The following is an 8207-nucleotide window of genomic DNA, read 5'->3' on the forward strand; positions in this document are numbered from 1 at the left end:
TTAAATTCACCTCACATTTCCACAACAATCTGCATATTTTTTTTAGAGGCTTCAGAATTTTAGTGCAGATCTCTCCTAATATATTGCATTTTTGTACACCGTTTGCACCCAATGTGCCCACTTTTGCGTAGCAATTTTCCTAATACAACACTTTTTTGTACAGTATGTTAGTTTTGCCAATATACACATTTGTAGGCAAATTTTACCCCAGTATATTCATTGCTTTTGCAAATTTCTTGGTTGGAGAACTCCCTTGCAAAATTCAGAGATAAGCTGATTTTGAAGGATGACTGTGTTTCAGTTCAGATATTGTTTTGGAAAGTGTGGATTAGGTAGGTTCAGTGGCGTAGCGTAGGGGGTGCAGGGGGGCCCGGCCGCACCGGGCGCAACATCTGGGGGTTAGGGTTAGGGGGCGCAAATCCACGGGTTAGGGGGTGCAAATCCATGGGTTAGGGGGCGCAAATTACTTGCCTTGCCCCGGGTGCTGACAACCCACGCTACGCCACTGGGTAGGTTTACCTTTAAATGCAGACGTAACCAAAGTTCTCCCCCATCCATAGCTACACATGCAGTAGAACAAAGTGATACGGTATCACCTCTAAGGTGGTAGAATGGACTGCTGCTTCACTTCCTGGATGCTTTTTGAATACTTCCTTCCATTAAAAAAAACAAGAACCATCCAGTAAACTAGGCTGGGCTAGAACTGTTCCCTCTGCTGTTTGATTATTCTTTTTCTAAGTTGAGGCTGTGTTGGTCTCCTTACCTTCTGCCCTACCAATCTCAAAGGGTAAAAGTCTCACATATCCCACCCACTTTAAATTCTGGCCCCATCCACCACTGTCTTGCAGCCTTCAAAAGGTTGTTCATGAGAAAGTGCACCCCCTGTAGTAAACCCATCAAAACCAATGGATTGACTCCTTTTTTTTTTAATCTGCAAATAGTTAAGCACAAATCTTTCTGGCACCATATTAGAGGAAGAAAGACTTGTTGCCTACAACAGAAGAGGAGTTATGCAAGATCTGGCAAGCCATGCTAATGAATAAATTGGACCATTATAAATGTGCCTGGGAAAATACAAAGCAAACTGCATTTGCCCTGTGTGATCAAGGGTGACCTTTTGCTGAATACTGGAACATTAATAGATGACGTTTGGCAAGAACTATTGTCTATGGCTTAATAGAGCAGCGTGTTAACTTATTTGTTAAGCTTTGTTTACATTATATTTTATCTGTAAATGGCATATATATGTGAAGGTCTTTTTGGGATAATAATTTAATAAATGATTAATTAAAACAGAAAGTTTTGTGAATCTGCTTTGGGAAATGGAAGACCTGGCTAGCCTAACTTCTTCTTTGCCAGAGTGACCAAGCAGATGCCTTTGAGAAGCCCACAGGAAGGACACGAATGTCTCTCCTGTTGCTGTTTTGAGAGGTGTCAAGAGCACTGTCTAGCCCTGTTGTGTTGGATAAGTTTCAGCTAGTAAGGCTCAAGGATGTGGACAAGTTGCTTCTATCAGGGCAACTATTTGCCCCTCTTGGCTGAGGCTGATAAAACTAAGAGTGAGGGGGCCAGGGAGGTGATTAATACCTCATTGTGAGAGGGTGTGGTCCATGCCTGCTTGAAGGAGGCAGTGATAAAACCACTCCTCAAGAAACCCTCCCTGGATTTGGAAAATCTAAGTAATTTCTGGCCATCTGTCAATCACCCCTTCTTGGGCAAGATCATGGACCAGATCCAGCTGCTTTTGGAGGAAACTGAGTTTGGAGCAGGTGGTCATGGACCAGATCCAGGTGCTTTTGGAGGAAACTGAGTTTGGAGCAGCTATTTTGATACATTTTGGCAATATCCAGTTATTGTTTATTGGAAAGAAATTCTGGAGAAAACAAAGGATTTATCCAGAAATGAACCATATTGCACTATTTGGAATTATTGTTTTGCTGCCCGTCATGTACAATGTGATTAGTGGAAAGTTGGAAATCAACGACAACAAAATTTACCCTTGGAGTGTTATGGATATGGATAAAAGCTTTACTTAAGAAATTCAACTATTTTAAAATTGATAACACAGATAGATAATCAAATAAGGTTGAAGAACACTGAGTTTTGTTTTCAAACCATTGGAACCCAAATTTTCAATGTGATCTTTGTTACAGTGCAACACTTTGGTAAGCATCGCTGCCCCTCAAAAAAGAAAGGCAAGGGGGATATTGAACCTGGCTCCCACAGCACACAGTGCAGTATTTGCTGCACGATAGTAGCCACAGATAAGGTACAACTGCCAGACATCTCAGATGTTTAGCATCATACCATAAAAAATGCTTTTCTCATCACTACTGAGATGTGATCCATTTGTCTTCTCCCTGCTCTGCCTCCTGCTATGTGGCAAACCCCATATATCACCACAATTCAAGGTTGAAATGCAGGGGGCGGGATTTACCAGTGGAGACAAACCCCAACCTCCACTGCAAAACCAGAGCTTTGTACAGGAACACTGTGATAAAACAAATGGAAAGCCGCGCAAAAAAACTTGCTAACTTTCATTTTGCTTATAGATACCTAGTGATTTGTCAGACGAGCCCTTCGTTATAATTTTATCTCCATGCCAGGGAATGCATGACGTGCTAGATTTCTGCATGCTATGTAGCTGCTACAAGTACAGAACCAGCAAAGGGTAAAACCATCACAAAGGATAGGGCAGGAAACCCAGTTCCCTCTGCACTGATCATCTGAGCCACAGCTGCACTTTTCTGGACTCTGTTTATATTGATGGGATGTAGCCGATGCACAACGCCGCTGAAGGTTAACTTACTAATTAACTTTGATTCAGTTGCAAAATCGATATAACATCCCTTAGTTTATCCATCTCTGCATGTGCTTCAAACTGAGTATCGTTGGCTTTCCTGTTTCCTGCTCGCACACAGCCTCTGAACTTGACACTGTGTTTTTCTGTGGTGTGGAGCTTCTGCTTTCCTCAAGGGAGAAGCAATCGGTGCATCTTCCCACCCAAAGCCCCTTTTGCTAAGTCATAAATTCCTGCCAGCAGATGCTTACTATAAAAATTTAGAACCACATCTGACTTTTATTATATCACCTTTTACCAACGGTATGCTTTTAAAAAGCCACTTGGAAGAAGGCCGAAGCCAGGAATTATCTTGTTTAGACTTTGATGGATAACGTCATCTTGCGCCAATTCTTTTGCCCATAGGTAAAGCCCTAGTTATCTTTATCATTTATCAGGTACACCATTTTAGTACAACTGTTTAAAAAGTAGGACAGAAACCCCTTTCCACCTTAATCAGACAATAACTCATTGACTCAAAGTGAGCCTTCATCTTCTAATTATTTAGTACACAATTTAATGTCATTAAACATCTTTTGAGTGGATGGAATTGCTCTAAAAGCCTTCACTCCAGAGTTCTAATATTAGGTTCTTGGCAACCATCCCTGTGTGTGAAAAGCAGCCAGTTTGTTTACCAGGAATTCAGACTTGCATTACAGGGCAAATTAGCAGCCAGCTATTAGTCTCTGATTCAAGCACTTAACAATTACTGATCATCTCCTCCCGGTCTGTGGATAATGGAAGAGATCAGCTGCAAATGGAAAAGATGAAGGACTGTTTGCTTGTGGGCACTGGAGAGAGAAAGCATGGCACAGAGTAACCTTCCTTGACCCTAAGGCCCAAACAGGAAAAGGCATTCTGGAGGACCATCTCCATTAGTATCCCAACCAACTGGTCACTAAAACAGACTCTCCTTTACCAGTGTAAAAGTTCAACCACAGCACCCAAAAGAAAGGCCTGATTCATTGCTCCTGCTGTCCAACTATGGGACTACTTCCCTGAAAATAACTGCAAAGCAACAGTAACCATATGTTAGTCCATCTGCATCTCTGTAAGGTCCTTACAGAATGTCATATCGTGTTGGTTTCATAAAGCTGCACAGAATAAATTACGGATGTGGAGACCACCTCTTCAATATTACCTCCACATCTCTGAAAAAGTTATTAGTGGGGTCGTCACCTCTATCTCAGGAGGACCCAGTTAGGACACACAGCTGGGGGCCAGGGGGGAGCCAAGGCTACACCTGGCAGCTCTCCATCCATATCTGCAGAGGCCTGCCTCAAACTCACTTGAAACAAATTATTGGGAAATAGTAGAAAACTACAGGTTGGTGTCTGACTCAAAAAATAGGTTTAGTCCCTTATGAAAGCTACTGCAGAGTGCGTGGGCGCTATTAGGTTTAAATAATTGAGAACTTCCACATTCCATAATAGGACTCTTTTGGTGGGTCAGCAGATAACTCCTTAATTGCTTATGGATCAACAGTTCACCTACAGAGCCCAAAGGATCGTCTCTGGTAGTTTTTGCTGATAGTTATCAATAATGAATAATAAAGGGGCATTAAAAAACAAACCAATTATGGAACAATCTGCTTGTAAGTAGCTTCCGGAAGAGATTGAAAAAAATTAATCGGCCATCTGCCCTGCTACATAATGACCATTACCTGACCTATTTGAAAAGAAAGCCAAAATATTTCTAGATCCTCATAACCATGTGACACATCATGTAGCCAGATACCATCATGCACCGCTCAGCATTAGGGATGTAAGGAGGCATAGTTTTCCTTTCTTCCCTGTATTCGTCACACGCAGCAGTGTTTCCGTTCTGCTGCAGTTTGTCTTCTGTCGAAAACTATGTTACACCTCTCACTGCGATGAAATCTTATAAGTTACATAAGTTATGTTGCCATTACATTATTCCACCCCATTCATTTCAATGGAAAGGAAATGAAATGCAGATTATCGTTTGCAGAGTGAAACCAACAACTGTCGATGCCAATCATATTCACTAGACATGAGATGAATAAATGAACACTGGCAATTTCTGCTTTCATTTCTGTTTTCATAAGAATTCTCCTTACTCGGCATAAACTAGACAGGGAGCTGCTTCCAATCTGGGCTCATTAGTGAGTGCACTTGTATCATGAAACATGTAATTGTGAACATGTTTATATTAGATTATAGCTAAGTCTGTGTCCGAGCCTGTATCTAATTGTATTTTATTAATTTGATGTATTTATATCCTGCCTTTTATAATAAAGTCTTCACAAGGTGTCATACAGTAATTAACAAATTAAGCGAAGTATTAATTCTTATTAATAAGTTGAGCAATTAAGTATTGATTTATAAAGCACTCCAAAGCAAGTATACTTTTAAAAAAGTACATTTAAAAGCATATTGGATCAATTGGATGCACAACCAAAAGCATTGTGTGACATAACAACAACACAACACCCTGCCATCTGACTGGGTTGCCCAGATACCGGGTGGCTTCCAGCATATATAAAAACGTAATAAAACTAATGTTTTAACATAAAAACTTCCCTCTACAGGGTTGCATTCAGATGTCTTTAAAAAGCTTTATAGTTACTTGTCTCCTTGGCTTGGGGGTCGCATATCTCCACACCCTCCAACATTTCTCTAAAGAAAATAGGGACATCCTAAGGAAAAGTAGGGCATTCTGAGATCAAATAAGAAACTGGGACGGTTTCTGTAAATCCGTGAGTGTCCCTGGAAAATAAGGACACTTGGAGTGTTGGGGGTGGGGGCTTAGTGAACTTTGGTTGCTTGCTGCCTTGTATTGTCTTTGGATTATTAAGAATAATTTTAGAGAATCTAATTTCTTTCATTAAAGCACTTGCATTCTGCATTGAAGCTTTTCAAGCAACCAAGGCAGCTTATCAAGTAATAAAAACAAACAATAAAAAAATCAATCACTGAAAAGAAAAAGCAGATAAGGGAAGCACAAAAGGGAGTAATAAGTAAGCAATAAGCAATCATCCGCTAAATGCATGGGCAAATAAGACAGTTTTAATCTGGCGCCTGAAGGATATAGAATGTTTGTGCCAGGCAACTGTGGGGACTCTGACCGCAGGCCTCTTGTAGCCCCCCCTGGTCCCCAGCTGTTCAGGACTTTACAAGTTACAAAACCAACCCTTTGAATCACACCTGGACACAAGCTAAGAGCCAGCGAATATATTTTAGCACCCGTAAAATGGGTGCAGTGTAGTAGATCCCTGTTAGCAACCTGGTCACTGGAATCTGAGCCTACCAAAGTTTCCAAATGTTCTTCAAAGGGAAGTCCATGTGCAAACACCACAGCAATCATTCTTGCGTGTTATCAAAGTATGGAAAGTTGTGAGAAGGCTCTCTCGAAGATGAGGTGCAGCTGGCAAAGCAGTTGAAGAATGGGACTATGTGCCACAGATGCCATTTGACACACAAAGCCATTATCACTCGCTGTTGACTTAAATAGCATTTGCCAAGCCCTACTCATCAGCACTGTGGGACGCAGGTGGCGCTGTGGGTTAAAGCCTCAGCGCCTAGGGCTTGCCGATCGAAAGGTCGGCGGTTCGAATCCCTGCGGCGGGGTGCGCTCCCGCTGCTCGGTCCCAGCGCCTGCCAACCTAGCAGTTCGAAAGCACCTCCGGGTGCAAGTAGATAAATAGGGACCGCTTACCAGCGGGAAGGTAAACGGCGTTTCCGTGTGCGGCTCTGGCTCTGGCCAGAGCAGCGATGTCACGCTGGCCACGTGACCCGGAAGTGTCTCCGGACAGCGCTGGCCCCTGGCCTCTTAAGTGAGATGGGCGCACAACCCCAGAGTCTGGCAAGACTGGCCCGTACGGGCAGGGGTACCTTTACCTTTACCTTACTCATCAGCACTATTTCCATCTTGTCTGGGTTTAGCTTGTTAGCCAACCTATTGTTTCAAGTGAAGGCATCTGTTCAGGACATCCACTGCTACATCTAAATTATAAGAAAAGCAGAGCTGGGTGTCACTGATATGCCAACAACACCTAGCTCCATAGCCACAGATGCCACTGCACAAAGCCAAAGTCCTCCACCTCCACTTTATGAGACCTGTGTGTTATATAGGAGTGGAACAACTGAAGCATAGTACAGTGGTACCTCGGGTTACATACACTTCATGTTACATACGCTTCAGGTTACACACTCCGCTAACCTAGAAATAGTGCTTCAGGTTAAGAACTTTGCTTCAGGATAAGAACAGAAATTGTGCTGCGGCGGCAGCAGGAGGCCCCATTAGCTAAAGTGGTGTTTCAGGTTAAGAACAGCTTCAGGTTAAGAACAGACCTCCTGAACGAATTAAGTACTTAACCCGAGGTACCACTGTACAGTATATCTAATTCCCAATCCAAATTGTCCCAAATACTAGGACTGATGGTACTGAAAGTTGCTGAGAAGTTCAGAGGAATCAACATCACACTTTCTCCTGATGTAGGTCATCTACCAGGGCAATCTGCTACCTCATTTCACCCAGAAACATCTGGAACTTAACCACCAGCAGTGGTTAAGACTTTAGCAAGGGAGGAAGAGGTTAATTAGCAGATTCCCCTCTCCAGTCAATGCAATTTGCCTTTTAAAAAACAACACAGAAAACCTGCATGTTAAAGATGCATGTCAGGTGCAGTTTGGAATGAATGTCGAGTTCTATGTTCCACTAAGTGCTTAGCAAATAAGTCACAATGAACTATCTGTAACCTGTTGGTGTTCACACTGGGGACTAACACTCTACAGACCCTTTGCTACCTAAACAGTTCCACTGGACTGCAGTCTGTGGATGCAATAGTGGTGGGGAGACTTCTTTCTTTGCAACTATCACCACCAAGTATGATCTAAAGTGAGATCTAGCCTGTGTTTGATCACATTTAGAATGTGTCTTTCTCCACTTAAAGGTAAAGGTAGAGGTACCCCTGCCCGTATGGGCCAGTCTTGACAGACTCTAGGGTTGTGCGCTCATCTCACTCTAGAGGCCGGGAGCCAGCGCTGTCCGCAGACACTTCCAGGTCACATGGCCAGCGTGACAAGCTGCATCTGGCGAGCCAGCGCAGCACACGGAATGCCGTTTACCTTCCTGCTAGTAAGCGGTCCCTATTTATCTACTTGCACCCGGGGGTGCTTTCAAACTGCTAGGTTGGCAGGCGCTGGGACCGAGCGACGGGAGCACACCCCACCGCGGGGATTCGAACCGCCGACCTTTTGATCGGCAAGTCCTAGGCGCTGAGGCTTTTACCCACAGCGCCACCTGCGTCCCCTTACTCCACTTACATTCTACTAATTATCCCTGCTGCTATTACTCCAAGTTCCCTGGGGTACCAGAAAGCCATTCAAGGGTGTGTACCTAGAAG

Source organism: Podarcis cretensis (assembly GCF_951804945.1).
Source record: "Podarcis cretensis genome assembly, chromosome: 2".
In the NCBI taxonomy this organism is placed as follows: domain Eukaryota; kingdom Metazoa; phylum Chordata; class Lepidosauria; order Squamata; family Lacertidae; genus Podarcis; species Podarcis cretensis.